The 23110-nt window shown below is 39.7% G+C and overlaps 1 long non-coding RNA gene across 1 annotated transcript; it reads right to left on the bottom strand.

Annotated features, from left to right (window-relative positions):
- Positions 1-408: 408 nt before the first annotated feature.
- LOC129211141 (uncharacterized) lies at positions 409-22134 on the bottom strand. Its single transcript, XR_008578762.1, has 3 exons — positions 22005-22134; positions 20733-20900; positions 409-4540 (listed from the first exon to the last, which is right to left on the bottom strand). It is a non-coding gene; the product is annotated as an uncharacterized LOC129211141 (long non-coding RNA).
- Positions 22135-23110: the final 976 nt, after the last annotated feature.

Below are 23110 nucleotides of genomic sequence, written 5' to 3'. Positions count from 1 at the left end.
ATTGAATATGTCCCAAGTTTCACTGAGGGAATGCTGCCACAATGGAAAGTTGTACTCTTTTCAAAGTCAAAAAGCAAGACAGTTTGGACAGAAAGTCAATGTGGTGACCTCAAATTTGTGTAAGACACAACATTAGACAAACTTGCATTAAACCGATCTGCAGCACTGAGAGCTTAAACACTCTGCAGTTCAATATAATGAAAATCTGATGGTTTCCATGAGGCATAAGTGTGGATCTGGGAGTGGGGATTCAATTCAGATGCCGATATGCATAAGAGTCATTGGGTAGGCCGAGATGCTTTGATCAGGCAGGCATCTGGTTAGTCTCCTTAGGGTAAATTTAACTCAACCTTGTCCTAAAGTATGGATAAAAATCAAAATGAATAGCCACTACTTTGGTGAGAAATACTGAAGCAGTAAAATTTTCAAGAGCTTCTTTGAAGCTGTGGATTTTGACTGTTTGAACTCTTATATGACTTAATGGTGACAGCTTTTATAACAAAAGAAATTCTTGATACTATGTTATTTCTTCTATTACAGCATAACAGATCACATAACTGTTCTAGGGTTTCCGAATATCAGCAAGTGGCTACATATGGGATTAAATGATGTAAGGGATGCATATATTGACACCCATTCACAGTCTCTATTTCCAATGGCCTGCATAGTCCATTACTAACAAAGGTTTTGCATTCAATCCTACAAAATTTTGGCAAGTACGTATTACTGTGTTATCCACAGCACGTAAGGTTTTGATGTATTATTGCTGATTTACAGTTAAGATTATTGTTATTTCACTTCTGTCTCCTTAAAAACCTCAAACCAAACAGAAATACTTTTAGACACCCCCCTGCACACCCACTCTCACTGATTTGATAGTCCTTTTGAAGTTTATGAAGTATTTAAATGTTTTTTAAGTGATCTATCCTTTTCTGTCCTCTAATAATTACATACTCATATGTGTTGAAGTCATATTAAATAGTTGAATAGTTGTTTATTTTATCTGACCTTGCAAAAACATCAATTTCTGACCATACTAACACAGGAGTAAACAGTGAAGTAATTTTATTTCTGTGTATGTGACTAGTAAAATACAGTTTTACGTCTCTTTTATAATAGAAAAATTAGAGAAGGGATAGAAAAGAGCCACAAAAATCATCCAAGAATGTGAAAAAATAATGAGAACCATAAAAAGCTCAATCTGTTTTGCTTTAAAAAAAAAAAAAGAAAGAAAGATTGAGAAGTAAGTTGATTACCGGGTAAAAGCACCTTCCTGGGGAGAAAATAGTGAGTACTAAAGAGCTCTTTAATCCATCACAGAAAGGCATAACAAGAATCAATGACTGGAAGCTGAAGGCAAACAAATGCAAATGGATTAAGGTAGAAAATTTTTAGCAGCATGCATGATTACTACTTGTATTATCCTAGTACCTGGAAGCCAAGTCATGGATCAGGGCTCCCTCACATTAGGTGCTGGTAAAAAAAGAATCCAACAACCAACCCAGAAAACTCCCCCCAAAAAACCCAGGCCAAAAAAATCCTCCAAATCAGAGAAGAAAAACAATCCCTGCCAAAAGGTTACAAACAACGCCTAAGATGAAGTAACATAATAAATCAATGATAATATCTGATATGACAGGCAGCAGTTTCAGGCCATGGTTTCATGATACAAAGTGTTGAGTTGAGATACTGGCTTAAGGTGATTCCACCCCATCAAGACTTATTCTTCCTGCTCCCACAATTTCTCTACAGCTGCGAAACTTTGAAAACTGATACTTATTTTTAAAAAAAAGCGCGTTAAAAGCAGGGGTTTCATTTTTTGTTTACAACAAAATGCCAGTAGAACTGATGTACTTTTGCAAGCGTTTCAATTTTTATGAATCTTAGTGAATGGCCTGACCAAAATTTTCCTAACTACCTTTATATCTCAGTATCATCTCTGGTGCTCTTTACAGGGCATCTGAATTTGCTGCATTACTCGTGGGAAAAGACTGCATACCCCAGAGAAAAATATGCAAAAGCAAAGCATGAGATTGCTTTGTTTTCCTCATAGCAAATCACTAGCCTGGTCACCAAATCTCAAGTGTCATCCATGGATAAGGTAGAACATTAACAAAAACTGAAACCATGGTCTTGCCGTGGCCTGGCAAGATTTCTCTGAAAAAAACCCTATAATCTTAATTAAGGCTAACATAAAAGATAAAGAGATGAGCTTGTGATTCCCAACACCACTGCTCTGGCACTGGAGCCTACACGCCATCCTTGGTAGCTTACAAACACAACAGGCCACTGCAGTTTGACTGGGAAGAAGATTAAGGGGACGAGAGCAGTATTTTCTATTTTAAAAGGTTTTGCTACCCATTTTTGAGATCAAGGATCACATGGATCGCCCCTGAAATTCATCTGGGAGAAAACTGGGAGACTTGAGGAGTGCTTCCTCTTACTTTCTGACAGAAAAGCATAGATAGGAGAAAAACCCACTTTTGATTTCCATTTCTTTCTTTACACTCTTAGCAGACTATAGCAACACACCGCACACCCTCACCATCTATTGCACTGAGAAACTTTGGCAGAGCTCATTTTCTGGGCTGGGAATGCTGAAGAAAAAATAAAAGGTAGGGTAAAGTCTCCCCAAATAGTCCCTGAGACTCGAAAGCAAACTGGGTATACCCATGGCATTTACTACCCAGCCTTCTTCCTTCCCTTCCTCCCCAGAGGTGGCCAGCCTCCTCCTGCCGGCTGGCGTTCTGTATTTCACTGAGCTGAGTATTCACATTCACATGCTACACAGGGAAATGTTTACAACCAGTTCTAAAAGCATTCATTTTTTCTTGTTCCTTGTTAAAAATACTTCAAGCTATAGCTATAATAAGGTACATTAAAATAATGCTATTTCATTGCAAAGTTTACATACTTAATAGCCTTAATATTTGGCCTCATCCACTCTGCTGAATTTTTCCACAGGACCGCAGCTGCCCTGTGTGTGCAGGACACACGCTGCTCAGGAAATGAATCAGGGTTGTGTATCGAATTAGATTATTTATAGGTTGGTATATGTGTTTGCTCTCGAAGTTGTGCAGAGAACAAGACAGACAACTACAGGAAGACAGCGATGGGCATGTGGTTAAGGCAGTTGAACGCCACACAGGAACACTCAGTTCTGCCTCTGCCTTCGCCATCGGCTTCTGTGAACGAGGAGCGAGTCAGACCAAGCTCCTTGGCAGATGGCCACCAACCTTGTCTTCCTCATTTTCTGTGAGTCCAAACCAAAACACCTTGGGCCTTTTACACAGAAATGCAAAGCAGCTGATTATAATGGAAGCTTTGGCTTTTGAGGGAGAAATGGAGCTGGAGGCACAAGGTTAAAAGGCAGGAGAACCCAATTAGCATCATCAACTTTACTACTGACTGAACGAGTGGCTTGGTTTTCTCCTTGGTCAAACAGGACAGCGGTGCTTTTCTGTTGTTCTGGGAATATGCAAAAATTCATCAAATACTCTGCAGCTCTTAGATATCATTGTAAAAAGCCTATAAGAAAAAAAAAAAGAAGGTATTTCTGATTCTCTACAATGTTCTGGATCTTTTCACCCATTAATTATCCTATATTGCTACACACTTGCTTTAAAAAGTCTATACTATATAAATACAAACATGCACAGAGATGGAGCATATCCATTTTCCCCCTCAAACTCTATTTTTAATGTGATTTTGCAAAGTCCTTTCCAGCTTATATGAGAGGTATTTAACTTTAGTACTCAGTGAAACTGCAACATGGTCATATGGAATAGGACAGGGAAAGCACTCTGTAAACAAAAGATATTCTCTGCTTCACAAAAATAAAAATATCCTCACTCTCAGCTGTACAGTATGTCATGTAACCACAGCCACAGAAACAGAAAAGCAACAGGAGAGCTAGTAAAAGTTAATGCCTTTTCCTACTTATTTTATTGGTCTATGTCACAGAGTATCATCATATTGAAAGCTTTCAGTAATAGTAGGCTATTGAGAAAATACCACATTGCGAAATAAAATAAAAAATATGTACTTTGTGTCCAAAAATTAAAAAACAAATCTACCAACATCTTTAAAAGTGACCTGAATAGAGTTCCAACAGTTGCTCTTGACTTCAAAATCTGTGTTAAGAGAAATACCACAATGATTGAAAACACAGGTGATAACCTCCTCCGTTTTAGGTAGGAAGGCATTGAGTGTAAAAATACAACACAATAATCAGAGTAATCATGAGTTTTTGGCACATGACACAAAAGAAACATTTTAACGATGTCTGACAACATCCCAAGCACACGGTGTCTGAATGGTACTAAAGTAGGCGTGCATGAGACTCAAAGACAATACCGTTTTGTAGGATAATTTTCATGAATTAGAAGCAAATAGACAGGGGAATAAAATAAAAATTTAGGTTCAGGCCTATAATCAGATCTTCAGAGTAGAAACTTGCAGTCATCCAGAGTCCCATCAACTCAGTCAGCCCCATGGCTGTCAAGGTCCATTCGAACAAATCCAGCAGCAGGATTAGGGCCTAAATACGTAAACAGAAAAAGGATGAAATCAGGTAACACAGTGCACAGCTCATTAAAGAGACACTAAACTAGTCCCAGAAAAATTATCTATCTAGACCATTACAAGATTTACATTTTTACCACAAAGCGCTGCAGCTACAGGAAAGGCTACAGTGAAATCTTACATCAAGAGGTTTACACAGCATTAATTGATCACGGCATATTCCCCTTCAGGCAAACACGAGTACCTGCAGTGCGTTTGTTCACCTCCTGCATGCTGCTGCTTTTTCATATTTATGTTTAATTTATTATTTTAAATAAAAAAGAGTGGTCTAAAATCAGTAAAGGTGGTATTTTTATCTTCATCAATGCTTCATTTCTAGAGATGTAGATTTTTAGCCTCTTAGTTAACATGGTGGCAAAAACTAAAATCAGATAATCTCACCATATTTTAAAACACTGTAAAACTGACAGAAAGTATTATTTCTATAAAAATATTCACTGTTATGCCTATCTGAAGGTTGTGAGAAGTTCTAGCTTGGCAGTGTGTTTGATGAAGTAACTTTTTATGCAGATGTTTCTCCCTGACATACTAATAAAACCCCAGGGTAGCATGCACCTAGTATCATAGACAATTGCTAATGAGAAAATATACTGTGTCAAAAAAAATGCCTACTTCATAAGGAGGTTTGTCCATTGAAATATAGGCTTTAATACAGGAATGTGTGACAGCAGCAGTGAAGACACTACAGGAATACTAGGTTTATGGTGGAATAAGCACACAGAACCACGGGCTACACCGAAGTATTGTGTCATCCGAACTTCAGCAGCAGCACCTACCATCCGCTTCAGGAAGGGGTCCATGCTTTCTTTCTACCTCTGACCTTCCTGTGGCTATTTGTCAGCTCGGGAGGGTGTAACGCCCAATTCATCAGGCCTGTAAATGTTGCTGCACCCTTGCACTTTCACCAGTACTACCTCTTTGAGATAGCCAGACCAAAGACAGTATGAGGTTGTCCACAAGTATGATGCCGTTCTTCCCTTTACTAAAGTAGAGTTATGCCTTCAGAGATCAGCATTTAATCACACCAATCAATATAAACACACTTTCTGTCCAAAAAAATGTTCAGGAGAATCATTATCTCTGATTACTTTCCTATCTCTTACTTGATGGCTTAAGATACAGCAAGATCCTTTATATAAACTAAATTAATAATTTTTAAAAATTATTCCAAGATACATGAGAACATGAACATCTGAAATTCATTGAAAGAGATGTTGATTTGTCTATAGCACTGATGCAGAGGTACAGACTTGAATTGCTATTATTTCTAGGTGGGAAAAAAAAATTACATACAAAGTTTTCTATTCACTATGCATATGGACATTAAGATGCCCTTTTTGCCAAGATGAGACACTGACTTGACTTCGACTACTTGTATGTGAGGAAACTCATAGGTATGCAAGGCAGACGTGATTTCCAAAATTTGTGGGAGAAGGTAATGGTTTTGTCTTAGTGTTGGTGGTAGCTCAGGATAGATATCAAAATCATTATTTCCATTTTAATGTTGAATTTCCACTTGTATACCACATGCATGTCAGAAACTGGTATGTGATAAAGAACCTGTAACACCACACTTCGAATATAGTGACATAATTTGGTTATTTTATTTCAAGAGAGTTACAGACTAAAACCTGGCTGTGGCTCAGCAAGTGCACCAGGGCGGGGGGACAAAGCACACCCCAGCAGGGCTCTGCCTTGCCACGGGAAAGTGGAGGTCCCAGCTGCAGGGCTGAAGGTGCCAGCGGATGCAGAGGCATGCCTGACCTCCCACCTCGTCCCTCCCCACCAGCTGTGAGCATCCGGCCACCGGGATCCCGCAGGTACACTGCACTTTTTGCCCATAGATGTCTGGCATGCCATCAAGTATGCTTGCTCATGAATTTACCAATTCACAAATTTTTAGCACACACGTCATTTACCGCCTTACCTGGCCATCACTGCCCTTTCTCTGAATAACCTGAAATTATTGAAGGGGTATTAATATCAAATTCCTTTACAAAGAGTTACATTTCTGAGGAAAGGCAATTTTTTAATTTCTCTTCTCCAAGCATACTACATACTTTAATATTTTAATCTGGACACCTGACTACTAGACACCTAAGACAATCTTTCTCTTTCCTCTTGCAAAAATGCATTAACAGTTTATATTTCCACACCTGGTAGAAACGTACCTATTGCAAAAATATAATGGGAAAGAAAATAAAAAGCTCGTTTTTTTTTCTTTGAGTTATGCCTCCCCAATACTAAAGTTGTCTCATCTCTGGTTTAAGTGAGAAAAGCCTAGAAATAATTCTAATTAGCACCTGTTTGCTACCATGCCCATATGACTATACACTAGTGGAAAATTAGCCAAGAGGGGATGTTATTTCCTCTGCCCTTTCTCCAGTCCCCCTTCTCAACCTGTGAGTTCTGGCGCATGCTGATGGCAGGAGAAAAGGATGGCTGTGGCTGGCACGGGACCTGGCTATAAAAGCCTCAAGCAAATGGAAAGCTTCCTCCTCCTGAGGAGAATTCTTACTTTATCAGGCAGGATCAGAATAAGGAACTGAATCAATTAATTATATTACTGAAGTACTACGGAGTATAGTTATTTGAAGACTTGACTTCATAATTGTAAAGAAATAACTGTATCCAGTGTTCATTACTAAAGCAAATAAAAAGATCAGTGCCTTCCCAGCAAATGCAAAACACACCTTTTCATGCTAGCCACCCCACTGCGACATTACAAATCTAACTCAACAATTAGCATCTGGTCCTTGGTGGCAGGTGGGGTAATAGTCTAAGCAATATTACGTGGGAAGCAATCATAGGAGTGAAGAACTCCAAATAAACAATACAATTATATTTGAGGACAGATCTTTAAGGTTTTCATATGAACAACTTAATTGCTGGTGACACACACAATGCTGCACAGCTACACCACTATCCCGCCTATTGCTCAGACACATAACTCTAGTGTCCCCTTAGATCCCAGATCTACTCCAAATCCTAAGATTCATATTCATAATTTGCAGATACATTCAGTGTAACATTTCCAACTTGATATTTTTCTTTATTCTTCCAATCAGCTGAAGCATTCAATCAAATTATCATCATCATCATGTTTGATTCAGCAACATTTTTCCCTCTGCTTTTGAGGAACGCAGCCTAACCTTGCTAGCATTCATTCAGAAAACTACTGCAAAGACCCTTTTCCTAGTCGATCACTTGGAGAACACATCGCTGTCTCCACAGCTCTTAATAACTTCTCCTGTAATATCTGTTACTTGCCTAGGCCCTTCCTCACTTATCACCACTGCACCTATTGTCCCTTAGTCACTGTCAGGAAGACAGCTTTGGTTTGCTCGCATTTGAAGTTAGGCCAATTTTTGTGAAACATAAAGTTGAAAAGACCATTAGATCATACCATCCGATTTGTTTATTATTTTGTGTTGGGCTAAAACACTTTCAAAACCCCCCACTTTTTACTGAAAAATGAATCTGGGGATGCTTCTTGTATGTCCTCCCTTCAAATCTCCTACCTGTCATTCAGTGTCAGGAGTCCAGCTTCCAGCTCTTCTCTCACCCACGTGTTGTATTTTCAAACAAACCTCTTACACCTTTTCCTGTTTTACACCTTACACTTTAGGAGAACTCCCTTAAATATTTGAAAACATACTCCACTGCTCTTCTTGAAAGCTGCCTCTGAAATTTAGCTTACTAAGATGCTCTTACAGCCCCTATGAGCAAAACGTGCGATAAGAAGGTATATACACACCATCTAATTTTAAGTATCTAAAGTAGGCAAGTGTGGGATGTAGGAGATGGATCCTCCTGTAGAGTAAATGGAGAGAGGCTCCTGTTGAGAGTGATGTTGATGAAGGAACTCCTAAAGTATTCCAAACTGTCCTCTGAAGGAGGCTCTGGATAAGCTGTGGAAATGGCTTTTTGGTTTAGGTACGTGAACGGGATGCCTGAGTGTGTTGGGTTTGTGTGGAAAGGTTTTGGTAGCGGGGGGGGCTACAGGGGTGGCTTCTGTGAGAAGCTGCTAGAAGCTCCCCCTGTGTCTGATAGAGCCAATGCCAGCCGGCTCCAAGACGGGCCCACCGCTGGCCAAGGCCAAGCCAATCAGCGCCTCTGTGATAACATATTTAAGAAGGGAAAAAAACAAACTAGAGAGAGCTTTTGCAGCCGGAGAGAGGAGTGAGAAGATGTAAGAAACTCTGCAGACACCTAGGTCAGTGAAGAAGGAAGGGCAGGAGGTGCTCCAGGCGCCGGACCAGAGATCCCCCTGCAGCCCGTGGTGAAGGCCATGGTGAAGCAGGCTGTCCCCCTGCAGCCCATGGAGGAAGGATGAGGGGGTGTAGAGATTCCACCTGCAGCCCGTGGAGGACCCCACACCAGAGCAGGTGGAGGCACCTGAAGGAGGCTGCGGCCCGTGGGAAGCCCACGCTGGAGCAAGTTCCAGGCCGGACCGGTGGACCCGTGAAGAGGGGAGCCCATGCCAGAGCAGGTTTGCTGGCAGGACTTGTGACCCCGTGGGGGACCCCACACTGGAGCAGTTTGCTCCTGAAGGTCTGCACCCCGTGAGACGGACTCCATGCTGGAGCAGGGGAACAATGAGAGGAGTCCTCCCCCTGAGGATGAAGAAGCGGCAGAAACACCGTGAGATGAACTGACCGTAACCCCCACTCCCCGTCCCCCTGTGCCGCTGAGGGGGGGAAAGTTGAAGCCGGGAGTGAAGTTGAGCCCGGGAAGATGGGAGGGGTGGGGGGAGGTGTTTTAAGATTTTATTTTATTTCTCATTCCTCTACTCTGTTTTGCCTAGTAATAAATTAGATTAATTCCCTCTCTAAGTTTGGTCTGTTTTGCTCGTGACGATAATTAGTGAGTGATCTCTCCCTGTCCTTATCTCGACCTGCAAGCATTTCGTTATACCTTTTCTCCCCTGTTTAGTGAATGAGGGGAGTGAGAGAGCGGCTCTGGTGGGCACCTGGCCTTCAGCCAGGGTCAACCCACCACACTGAGGTATGAATGTTCCCCCTCATCTCCTAGTATTTCCCTTCTCATCTGTGTATATTTTCTCTTTCCAACTGTATTTTGTTTACATTGCAAACATTTAGGATTGCAGATAATCTTTTCAGCCCATGTTTATGGGGTGCCTACAATCACAGGAACTTCAGTGCCCAAGTAACACTATTTTACAATAATACAAAAACCAGTCTTACAATGCTATACAGTATTTTATTAAACAGTACCTGCTTGTGTAATTATCACAGAATAATGCACACATGCCAGGTAGAAGATGCACAGCTATGTATCAACTTTAACTTTGCTATTTTCTGAATTCCTTAATATATATATTAAGCCATATATATATCTCCAGCTATAACAAAGAGCTGGAATGTGTTCACGGCTGGCACCAGCTGGTTTTCTCCCCAGTCCGAATGACAGGCAAACCCTCAACATAATCCAACTCAGTGAAAGAGAAGGGAGAATGAGAGTGATGTGAACATATACGTGGATCCAGGATGCATACAGAATTTTTGGCAGAGGAAGCAGGGTGCGGGAGACAAACCATGGAAACCCTTGTCATATGTGTGACAGACGTCATAAGCTATTTGCTGAAACAATTGATGAGAAAATGGTAAAATGTAGGACTGGTAAGTTAAAAGTAAGAAATACAAGGAGCCCCTTCATATTTGCAAAGAGTTCACGCCCCACAACACATGCTTTTCCCTGTTAAACTTACTGAACTTTAAATATACCCTATAAAAAAGGAGATTTCAGTAATATGAAGGTCCCCAAAGCCCAAAATAAGGAAGCAAAACCCCTAGATACATCTTACATGCTAAGAAAATCTCTGAGTCTCCAAAAAATATGCTTATTGCTGGGAAAAAGATAATAAAACTTTATGAAGAAACAATGAGTTTCAAGAAGTTATTTGAATCAAATAGGAGTCTCACACAAATTTGGAAATCTAATCCTAGTACAAACAATAAGCAAAAGTCATACCAGGCATCATGTAAAAAAAAAAAAAAAAAAAAGAATAGAACTACTACTGATGATGATCTACTTCTTGCTCTGGATCTATTAATCCAGATAACAGAAAAGAAATTCTTTCAAAGCCTGAAGAGAAGAATTCCTCCAAAGCAAACAAACAAAAAACCCCCTATGACACAGTCAGTCATAGATCAAAACCTGATGAGAATAACTAAAGCAGAATATTGGATTAAATTAATTATTTCATTATAATAAATTTCATTAACAGCAAAGAGTTAACTTCAAAGTGTCTCAAAAGAGTGCATTTGGTCCTATATTATGGTATAATTGTTAATCATCCAGAAACCGGGGTGAGTGAGTACCTCGGCATAAAATCTGCAGGTTATTTAGGTTACTCAGAATCACAGAAAACTGCTAATCTAACCAAAATGAGTCAGTGGGCCCCAAAAATGCCAAATCAAGTTTAAATGACAATAGACAACAAATATATACTAAAATAAACCCAAGAGAAAAGAGTCTGTGTTTTACGAGGTTTCAAATTAGAGGTGCAACTGTAGGGAACTTTGTGTAATAAAACTCAGTGTGTTAGGCAAGGGGAAGGTAACAGTTACCTACAAAATCTCCAGAAAAGTTGATGTTACCCACTGACATTTATTCTCCCATAGATTTAATTCACTCACACTCTTATGCTCACTTACTCCCACGCATCAGGACTTATCTGTCCAAATGGTCTGCTCAGGATAACTTCTGTGCAAAACAGAGGACAAGGGCCATCAGCTACTAAGCCCTCACCCCATTTCAGGAGATGTTCTTGATTAGCAATAAAAACCTAGTTTTTTGAGCAGATCCTTTAGGATATCCTTCAGGAATCATCAGCTGTGACAAGATAGTCCTTTGCCTAAGGATCTTGCTTACCTCGCCTTCCATAAATCTTAGGCCAAATTGCTACCCATTGTCTGGTTTTCCTTGTTTGGAATGTAAGTCTGAAATATATGCCTGCAGTCTCTTCTCCTGTTCGGCTAACGGGAAAAAGAATGGTGTATGTGATATACTACAACCTCGTTGCCATCCTCCTGCTGTCAGGATGCAAGATCTTCCGCTGGCAAGTCATCTCTGCTGTGGCACACGGACACTGGGAATGGTGTCCTGGAAACAGGTGTCCTTCGTTATCAGTACAGGCCATTTCTTTAACCCTTTGTTTTGCTCTTTCTCCTTATGCTTACTCACATAGTTCCATCCATCCTGCATTCATATCAATCTTAACTTCTGTTACAACTCTCTGCATAGTTTTATGTTAGTTAAACTGATCTGATGCAGATCACTGCAGAAAGGATACGTTCATACTTCTATCTCCTCCTCCCTTTGCCACGTGCTCCTCTATTTTCCTTGCAATAAAGAGCAGCAACCATCACCATTAAGCCCGCTCAGGGAGCAAACCAAGAGAAAAATCAACCCTTTACTGGTAAGACTAGGATTGCTTTTTTAACAGTGTAGTTCCATGAACTGGATCACTGGGGCTGATGAGTGCCAGTGTCAGGTGCAAGGGAGGTGGTAGGACTGCCTCCATTTAACGAAGTTGTTCATTAGATCAGTTATGCCATACTAGGAAAGAACACCAGATGCCTTGGCCTCAGGAAGGAACTAGGGCACCACTTTAGCACTTTAGTGAAAGTCTCTGCTCAATATGCTGCTAGACTCAAAATAAAAATAATAAAACAGGCTGCTTAAACAATGGAAGAGAATTAGAAGAAAGCCATTGTAATAGGATTATAAAAATCAATACTGTGACCTTAACCGAAAAAACACGTAAGGTACAGGTCACCCCTTCTCCAAAAGGATACTAAAGAACTGGAAAGAGTTCAAATGTGAACAATGATAAGCATTGAAAATATCATATGAAGAGAAACTGGCAAGTTTAAGATCAAGAGTGTTATAAGTGGACATAAAAAATAATAAATGCTCCAGAGTGGTCTGATCAGACATTTCTATGCTTGCTATCTTATAACGCAAGGAAAAAATACGGAGAAATATCCAAAGTGTGGAAAATTCAAAACTGATCAGAAGAAATGTTTTTCACATCGTACGTAATTTATTCATATAGATTATCAAGGAAATTCAGTTATTAATGTAAATACAATGTCACTATCAACACTAGTGTAGATCAAACCAGTTACTACATAAAGAAAATCAGGAGGAAACTTATTTGGAGTTAACATGAACTGAAGCATCAAGATGTATTTACCAGTGAAAAAGGAAACTGTCTTATGGTTTAAGCCAGTATGATAACTTCTATGCAAAAATACCAATTTAAAAAAAAAGGAATAGCAACTTGATTTCATTATAAAACTTTTATTTACAATCTCACACTAACTTTTCTTACAGTGTGCATTAACTGCTATTAATAGCTCATTAACAACAGTATAGTGATACTAGAACATTTTGAAACAATTGAAGTTTGGGCACTTTAAGCTCTTCTGTAAGCAATAAAGGCAAATAAATGAAAAATGAAAATCGGCGTGATTATACACTCATTTTCTCCATCACTGCAGGTTCTACCTAAAATGTATTTTTCCTGATTTCCAATCACAGCCAGTTTCTTAGAAGTTCATTTATTTTTCAGACACATGAAATTGAACATTTTTCCCCTTACCAATTTTTTTTTTAAAGGGATTGTTTTAATGTGGATTCTCATCACAGATCTTGCTAAAAAGCACCCAAAAAGTGACTACTTACTGATCACCCACAAACAAGGGAGCTAGAAATAGCTTAATTACTAATTCCTTAGTATGCCACCACTACACTGCTTGGTTATCTTGATTAGATCATCCTGTTTTAGTTTGAAATGCATATTGTCATGGCACATACTAGAAAACACATTAGTCCATTGCATTAGTCATTACAAAGACATACAGAAAATTATAATTCTTTCTCAAAGTGCCAAGAGTCTTAACTTTATTAAGATATGCAAGGGGCAAAAAATGAAATAGAGTAGAAGAATAGGGCTTCCGATATTTTGTTTGAGTTTTTTTCCACTGTGTCTGGGAAGGTAAAGAGAACATAATAATGTCTGGGGATGGGGGACAGTGGGGGAACAGGAAGGAGAGGCTGCCAGCACTGCTAATGCAAAGATGGGACTTATGGCTTAGTCAGTGGGTAGGTCAGGTAAACAGGGCAGAAATAAATGGCTGAAGCAACACACAGTACAATAGAGGGTATGAATGAAGACTCCAAAAGTCAATAATATAGACAGCACAAAGAACCAAAAAGATTGCCTGGGAACTCTTTCCTGGAGAGAGAGAATGCAGCTGGTACCACGACAAGAGAAACTGAGAAACTGGTTCTGTTAGAGAAGGGAATTTCAGTCGATGTAGAGCTCTGGGCCTGAGAAGACCTTACTGTCCACAATGACAGAAAAGCTGTCTGGCATAAAAGCAAGCCAACAGGTTGCAGAAAGGCAGTATTTCTGAATCAAAAAGGCAACATACCTTTCATCTGTGTTCCAAAAGCAGCAGACCATTCACCACCAGGAAATCAGAACATAAAATTTATTCCCTTTAACTTATTATGTTTTGCAAATGACACAGGCTGTGAATTTGTGAGTAAAAGAACTGTCACTTGCCAGATTCAGTTGTGTAGCTTTTGCCTGTGATCATTTTAGTAACACACTCCATTGACAAATATCGATCACTTTCTAAAATAAATGGGACATTTTGCTTTTCTAAAGCTGTTATATGCTTGCAAATATGTCCTGAATATATATAATTTGAAATATACTTCACTGTATGTTTATGTGCAAAGTTGCCTCATGCACTTTTTTCCTTTTAAGTAGAGGATGGGCAATTGCAATAAACTAAACTAATGGGGGAGAAGGTGTAAATTAAGTTCATTTAGATGTGAAGGAATTCCTTGTTAAAGACATTTCTTTGCTCATTCCAATAGTATGAAAGCTATTTATTTGGTAATACAAGTTTTTGGATAGAAACAGACATTTCTGAACTTCTTGTTGATGATTAATGTACAGTTTAAGAGAGCCATTACTTCGTGACAGGCACTATAGAAGCCAAGAGTCTGATGATATATCAGCTTCTGCTCCGCTTTAATTCTAATTTAATGATCAGAACTTTTATTCTTAATGTCTTGTTTTAAATATTAAACTGCAAAGAGTTCAGCAGGATACAACTGTTATCTTACTCAACTACTGTAGAGTTGCTCTAAGAGTAGAACACCTGTCTTGAGTGTGAATATCATGTAGGCATTAAGCAGAAGATACTTTAATATTAGCCAAAGAGTATTTTTGAACACGAATATTTGCCACAATCCACTATATATCAATTAATGGAAGATCTAACTTTACACTATATATGTACAAAAGAAAATTGACATGAACAAAGCAATAAAATTACTTCAACTGACATGGTAAACTTTCAGATTGTACTTCTCATTTGGTCTCTGTGTTGTGCAAATAATTTTCCTGAAATGAACAAAATATTTCTTGCTATTTTAAATGCTTTCATCTATAATTATTTACGCATCTTTTTGCAAGGTACCCAGAAGGTCTATGCAGGAGTGCGTCTCCATTCTAGTATATGACCCAGAATTACATACAAAGGAACGTTCCCAGCACCAAACAACTCACAGTGTGCCATCACCTGCGTTAGAAAAACGTACCACTTAACTGTATTAGTAGAAATATTACGGTAATACCAGGGCATCCTAAACACAAGCCTATCTGCAAAGCACAGTTCAAATCCACAGTAAGAGCCAGCACTAGGTCTAAAAAGACTGCACTACGGAGAAAGGCTAACCTAGCACCAGGCAGCACGGAAAGCCACAGCAGCACCACCCAGCCTGCAGCCTAAGCGGACACGGGGGACACGGGCGAGGACGAGAGGAGGCAGAGGAGCAGCGGACTTCTCACGGCGACAAAGGTCGCGCTGGTCGCGGAGCTGGCTAGGGCCTGTCGTGTGGGGAGGAAGGCGAGAACGCCATCAGCGGCCCCGCGGCGCGGGCAGCCAATGGGGAGCGGGCGCGCCGCCCGCCCCGCAGGCAGCAGCTGGCGCGGCGGGCAAAGGTCCGCAAGCCGCCGCGGCCCCACCAGCTGCGGCCCAGCTGGCTCCTGGCGGCCGCGTCTCCCCCCAAGGCCGGGCGGGGAGGAGCCGCCCGGGTCCTAATGCCGCCGAGGCCGGGCAGGGGCCTCTCATCTTCTGCCCCGCCGTGCTGCGGCCCCGGCCAGCGCTGCTGCAGCTGCCTGCGCTGGCTGAAGTGGCCGAGGCGATATCCTGACCCTCCTAACGGAGACAGTCCTCCGATCGCGCTGCCAGCTGGCCCGAGGCAACATTTGACTCGAGTATTGATCTCGCGGAGAAGAACCTAAGGGCACTTGAACGTACTCATGTGTGCTGGGTGACTGGCAGAGCTGTGCACAGCCACGGGTGAAACCACCGCCCCAGGAGAAAAGAACTGAAGGATTCAACAGGAAAAGGAAAAGGTCAGTACCTTCAGCACCTGACATCAAACCTGGCTGTGCTTATAAGAAACCCTGATTAGATCCTCAAAACTCAGCCCCTAAACTTAACCTTAGAGCTGTGCATCTTCATCAAGCAGTACAGGAAAGGAAAAAAAAAAAAAAGCTCTGAAAGAGGTGGGAAAGCGAGAGCAGGACTAAAACTGCACGTGCTATAGCATACACTAGTAAGATTCCTGGCAATCTCTCCTGACAAACGAAGGATCTTGACAAACCAAAACTCTGAACAGAGAAAACTGCAGGCAGAGCAGCCTGGGTGAGGCAGCTTTTACACCTGTAGATGTGGAATATACCAGAGTGCCCAGTTTCTGGCTTGCTGTTTATTACAGGAGGTTATTCCTTAGTTATATTAAAAGCAAATGAAAGTCTTACAGGAAGGCAGAGATACTGCCCTCTGCATCTACACCCCATTCTCTCAAACACATCAGCGTGGCCAGAGCAAAAATTTCTGATGTATTTTCACTCTGCTACCCGCTTCCTCTCCTTGCCTCTACTACACCACTTGAAGATGAAACAGCAGTATTCTATTATATTTTTATACCTTTTATACTCTTTTAGTGAGACATCCTTAAGTGACCTGAGCAGACTCGATCTGGGGTGCTAGAATTAGAAACAGGATTGAAATGGCTACTTTTATTGCCTTCCAGTGTTGCCTATGGAAATTGTGATCAATTCTGTTAATAGTTGCACGCAGTTTTAATTACTGTGTCTATAGTCTTGCAGCCCAAACCAGATAAGGAATAGACAGACCAGCTCTGCATCAGTGGAAGTAGAGTTAGGTGAGCATCGACAACCTCCTCTTGAAGAGGAACAGGGACATAGACAGAAAGATTCACACTCAGTGTACAGTCATGAGAAGTGTAAAGTGAAAACTTTATGGGAAGACCACTCCAATATGAATGTATTTGTTCACTTTGGCATAAACTCTTCCTCTACATATTATGCATGGTAGAACAGGACAGTTATTTAAAAGCCAACATCAAAGACTTATGATGTTGTATCTATTCTATCACAGCAATCTGTTTTACTCGTATCAAAGCCACAGGTCTGTCATCCAGAGAACAAAAATTCTGCAGCTACGTACATATTTTCAATACACAAATCAATGGGGACTGAGGTGAGTTGACCCTGGCTGGAGGCCAGGTGCCCCCCAAAGCTGCTCTATCACTGTGCTCCTCAGCTGGGCAGGGGAAAAAAAAAATATAATGAAAGACTCATGGGTTGAGATAAGGACAGGGAGAGATCACTCACCAGTTACTGTCATGGGCAAAACAGACTCAACTTGGGGAAATTAATTTAATTTATTACCCATCAAATCAGAGTAGGGTAATGAGAAATAAAACCAAATCTTAAAACACCTTCCCCTCACTATTACAGTTAATACTACTGTATACCACATGGGAAAAAATAAAAACCCCAAAGGCTTAATATCAGAAAAATTTCACTTTACTTACTTTTCAAAACCCTTCTTGCTGCTGTGAGTGCACATCTGTCTCCATATAACAGATACTAAAGAAATGTAGGACTGGAACCCCAGGACAGTTTTAGACCTGCTTCTTGCAGTGTTCCAGTATGAAGCTTCTGTAATATGTGATAATTTGTGTGACATGTTGTCAATAGGTAAATCTGTTCTTTGACATTTTCATTAAAGATGGAAAATTAAATTGGCAAGAAAGCCAAAATTCAAGGAGAGCTAAGATAACCAGAGGCCAACTGGTTCACTCTAATTAGTGTTTTCACAATATGGACAGCATTAGATCTATGCTATCAACTTTCCAAAGAAAAGCATTTCTGAATCTGTCTAAATCATTACAAAAATACACAGGTGGCAATGCAAAGTAGATACTTCTATAGTCTCTCATCAAATGGTGCAGAAATGAATACACTGAAACTGTGCCACTTTATAAAAAAAAAATCACTGTTTCTCAGTTCCAACTCAGGCTCACCAGACAGATGTAGCCTACAAACTCAGCAAATCAACGGTGTGAAAAAGAGCAATCAGACATGGTAAAACATAGCTTTTTAAAAGAGAGCACATAGAGTAAGTAATTGATAGCACACATGTCCAACATGCACAAAACTTCTCAAGGATTCAAATGGGTATAAGCATCTTCCACATTTTTATATGTAATGGCATCAAGTTTCACTGTGGGCTGCAATATTGAGGGCATGCCTTTAGGCTGGCATGTTCATTTAACATATGAGTCATTCAGAGTGGAAACAACATAACAGAAACATCCACAAACTAATGAATTGTGAAAGAACTATAACATTTTCCCCCTCAGGCTTCCACCTACTAAAGTGTCACAAATGAAGTTAATATCACAAAAATTATTTAGCAAAAGAGGAATTAAACACTAAATGACAGTCAACTCTTTTACAAGTTAATAACTGCTTTTATTTGAAACAATATCAGTCAGTACAATCACCTTATAAAATTCAAGGCTGGAGTGTCTTTTTCTGTTGATCTTTTCTAACTACTGCAACTCAGATAAGATACCTCTACAACATGGAAATTGTAAACTAGTTTTTTCTTGATTGATATCCTCCTTCAGAATTTGAGGGGTTTTGAAACTAAGAGGAGCTCACCCCCCCCCCCCAAGCTGGTTTAAAATATAAACAGATCAAATAAACAAACACTTGCCATGCAATGAACTAGAGTGAAAGATTAGCCTGACCAAAAAAAAGTTGTGAGCAGCCTAACTTCCTCATCCCAAGTTATGATGATAGCCTACAGAATCACAGCAGTTTAAAAAAATACTTATAAATATATCTAAGCAGATATCTATGCTTATGTTCACACATCTAGCATGCATACTTGTCCAGTGCAGCTAGAGGAAGCTAGTATGCCTTACATTACAGTTGCTGATTTGTGTTTTGTATTTTGGCACTGGAACGAGTGCATAGCACTTTGAGGACCAGATTTTATCTGCCTCCCACCTTGAAAGTAAAAGTGAAAAGCTGAGTGTTGCAGAAAGGCATATTAAATAGAAGTCACTATTAGTCACTTCCATACCAATCTAATTTCAAATGAGGAGACTGCTTACGTTAATCTTTTCAGGTCTAACTTGTGCACTTACATCAGGCCTTTTCAGGTCTAACTTGTGCACTTACATCAGGCCTTTGGAGTCTGGCCACAGACCTCTAGGGAATTAATGTACCAGGCATTCTCCGTACTTCCTCTCCCAATATCTTCGTGAGTATACTCTGTTTTAATTAATGCTGCCTTAGGTACCTGTTATGCTATGGCACATGTCTATACTGTGGAACTGAGTACAGTGCCACTGGATTCTGTCAGCCAGACTGGTAGTCCTCCCCCCAGGATACACTACAGTTTTGCTGCTCTCATCAGGTGCCCACAGGAAGTACCTGTGTTAGCACTACGAGTCTGAGCTCCTTATCCTTGCCTCTCAAACAGGGCTGAGGGCTCTAACAGACACACAGTGGACTGAATGCTGTTACCACTCTCAGACATTAACCACCACCCCTCTGACAGACGTTGTCCATCCAATTAATGCCTAATCTGCTTGTGAATCAGCTCCTGAGCCACCACAGCTTTTAGCATGGCATGAGAAAATTAAGAGTTCTTGAGGTCTGTCAAAATCCTGATTTCACTGGAAGTAGCATGTTGCTGGAACAGCTACCTCAGCTATGAAACTAGTTCATCAGAAAAACACTCAATCTCTGTGCTGCTCTTTACTACATAGTGTATACATACCCAGGACCTCAAAATACCTTTAAGAAGCAGCTTTAAGAGCTGCCAGCTGTTACCAGAACAGTTCCACTGCAATACCAACCACCAGTGGGATTCAAAAATAGGAAGAAAAAACAAAGGCACAAATTCTTTGTGAATTTCAAGGTATCAGTACATACATTGATAAGAACATAATTGGTTTTGGTGAAAACAAGAATTTTTGCTTAAGGAATTGTTGGCCTAAACTATTTCAAAGACTAAATTAAAAGTAACCACTTCTACTACACTGTACTTATAGTAAAACTTCCACTGTTGTTTCTACTTGCATTTGCTAATTGCATACATTATTTAAATACCATGAAGCTTCCAACAAAGTAGAACCAGTATAGTAACTTAGCATGCTGCCGTTATACTTTTTTTTAACCTATACAACTATTAAATGTTTCCAATTATGATTGATTTGTCAATAGTTACATAAATGTTTCACATCTCCTGCAAAGTTAGATGCAATGCCTGTTAGAACAGTTACATGTGTAGTGGTGAAATATGCCACCAGAGGTTAGTTATAACATTCTCTGAGTATACTCTGAATGCAAAAAAAGCTGTTTTTTTTTAAATGACAGTTCAAAAATATTCAGTTCTAAATATTCAGAGAAACGGGCTCACAGTGAGCCATAAATGGCTACTAACTACTTCTCTAAAATAACTTACTGTTCTAGAAATATACTTTAACTGTTTTTATATGCAAGAAGTCATAGCTAAGTAAACTAAAGTTGTACACTGTTTCAGAATTTAAAATACTGCACGATATATAAGGCAATCCTCCTACTTTTCACATGTTAGAAGAAATTTTCATTAAGTAATCAGCCAAATCTTCAGACAGATATACAACCACATTTTACTGACAACTATAATGTACTGTTTAATAAATTACATGCAAATTCTTACCAGAACGCCACTGCTTTTGAAGATGCCATATCCATTGTTATCCTTAAGATATCCATCCATTCATATCCATCATTAGTACCCTGCTCATTTTACACTCAAGCTTCGGAACGGATTTCTGACAAGCAACCCCAACTTACCAAAGCGGTTTCTAGAAAGCAAATTTAAAAGCTGGAAAACATGGAAAACAAACCAACAATTTGCAAACCACTGCAAGTGCAATGCAAACTTAGTCAATATAAAATTAATTCTTAAATCATATTATGCTGGACTGTAATAAAACTACAGTTACAACATTCTACTTTTAAATTACTCATTCACCTATTGAAAAACTGCAAGAGCAAAGTTTCTCTTATCCTGTTAAATCTCATATACCTCATCTCATTAAGGGTAGTCATTTGCCTAGAAGTGATTTCTTATAAAAATCAGGATAAAGGAATATTATTCATAATCATATTTAAGGTCTTCTAAGGACTAATGAAAATTGAAGTGCCATTATGCTGGACAGCGCATAAACACAGAACAGTAAAAGGTCCCTGATTATATAAAAACCAACAGTCTAAACAGATAAGACAGCATGGGGGAAAAGTTCACACACAGCACAAACAGCATGATTATAGTAAATGTAACAATAGTTCTATTTTGGGGGTGGCTTTTGCTTGCAAAGAAAATAGAAGGAGATACAGAGTAAGGAGGGCAGATTGGGAGTGGGCAAGTGTATGAAGTAAGCAGGATTGAAGCAGAAGTAGAGGTAGAATGGAACGAAAGAGAGTGGAACAAACAGTCAATGAGCATAGGACAGAGAACAGCTAATTAAAGCCAGTGAATGTTCTCTGAATGGTCAAAGGTTCCTGGGCTTTTGGCTCTTCTGTTCCTGCTAGTTACTCTCTGACTAGGTCCTTTCTTTACTGCTCCGAGGCTTACAGCAGAAGGGTTATACTGATTTTCAGTCTTTCCCTCATCACAACCCCTCTCTCCACCTTTTAATATAGGATCAAGATCTCTCCCTCACCTGTAGCTTTAAAACAGGAATCATCTGAATCTGCTCAACATTATCTTTATAGAACAAATACATGCAGATCATCCTTATTTGCAAGTGATTCCAGTTCTGATATTCTGACTTCAACTTTCTTAATTCTTTCTTAGGTAACACATACTGGACAAGATTCATTTACATAGGAGAAAAGCAAGGCAAGACACGATCTATAAAACAGCAGTCGGAAGTTTGGTTGGAGTACATTAAATGTTGTGTTCTATACTGAACAACAGACTTACGCTAGGGGGCAGGGAGGGGGCAGCTGCTCTGTAGGCTCTGGTGCATGCAGCCAGATGGGAATATTCCAACCGTTCACAGTAAACTGTACTTGTCCTAGTATTAACTGAATAGATTAGGCTTATATCAGAGAGGAAGATGCATTTTTATTGTCAAAACACTCATTGTTTATATCCTCTAGCATAGACAGAGATAAGTCCGTGTAAAGGGCAAGTTTGCCCACAAAGGCAAACCGAACCTACAAAACAGAAGTGGTGTAACTTTTTATGGGGCTCTATGGATAAGGGCAAATAAACTAGAATGAAGTAACTTTCTTCTGATATAAGGTCTCCAATACAAATAGTTTATACAGGCATAGCAACTGCAATATAATTAAAAACAATTTCTGGAACTGGGCCAGCCCTCCGAGGTTGTTTCCTTCTATGCGGAAATAAGCTACCAATACATACAGTTTATACTGATACAGGTCTATTCACACTATGGGGAAAGACGGCTGCTATGTTAATTGTACCAGTACAGATAAAGTAGCAAAACGGCTGATAGAGAACTTAGTGTCTCAGATATAGTCCATTTACCTATTGCAAGATAGCTGTAATATTCCTAGTGCAGGCAAGGCTTTAGAGTACTAATTCTTAACTTAAAAAATAATCCCTCCTGTGTAATTCCCAGAACATCATCAACCTTTGAAATGTTAATAGCATTACTAGAGACAAACCAGACTTTGAATTTCTGCCAGATTCTGTCAGGAGTTCAGCTGACAAGAGTTTTCGGTGTGCCATTCAGGTGTTACCATTCTTTTCATAATACTTTTTCTTTTAAAAATAAGTAACAATGCTGTGATAATTTTGAATCTTGGTAAAAACAATGTGTGTGTTTTGGCTTGAAAAATACACATAAAAGCAATTACTCCTCCTCAGCCAGACTACAGCTTTGGAAATTATTTCTGACTTGCCAATGACAATAACAGGTGAGAAATTATCCAGCAAAATCCCTTTAGTTCAGCTGCACAACAGTATTTCCACCACTATCTATACTTCATTTGGTTATCTGAAACAGCATCTTCAAATTCAGACTGCACTGTTAAAAAACCCAAACAAACAGCCTTTTT

This window comes from Grus americana, chromosome 1 (genome assembly GCF_028858705.1).
Source record: "Grus americana isolate bGruAme1 chromosome 1, bGruAme1.mat, whole genome shotgun sequence".
Classification (NCBI taxonomy): domain Eukaryota; kingdom Metazoa; phylum Chordata; class Aves; order Gruiformes; family Gruidae; genus Grus; species Grus americana.
The sequence above is the reverse complement of the archived record's forward strand: the minus strand, read 5'-3'. Positions and strand labels throughout refer to the sequence as shown.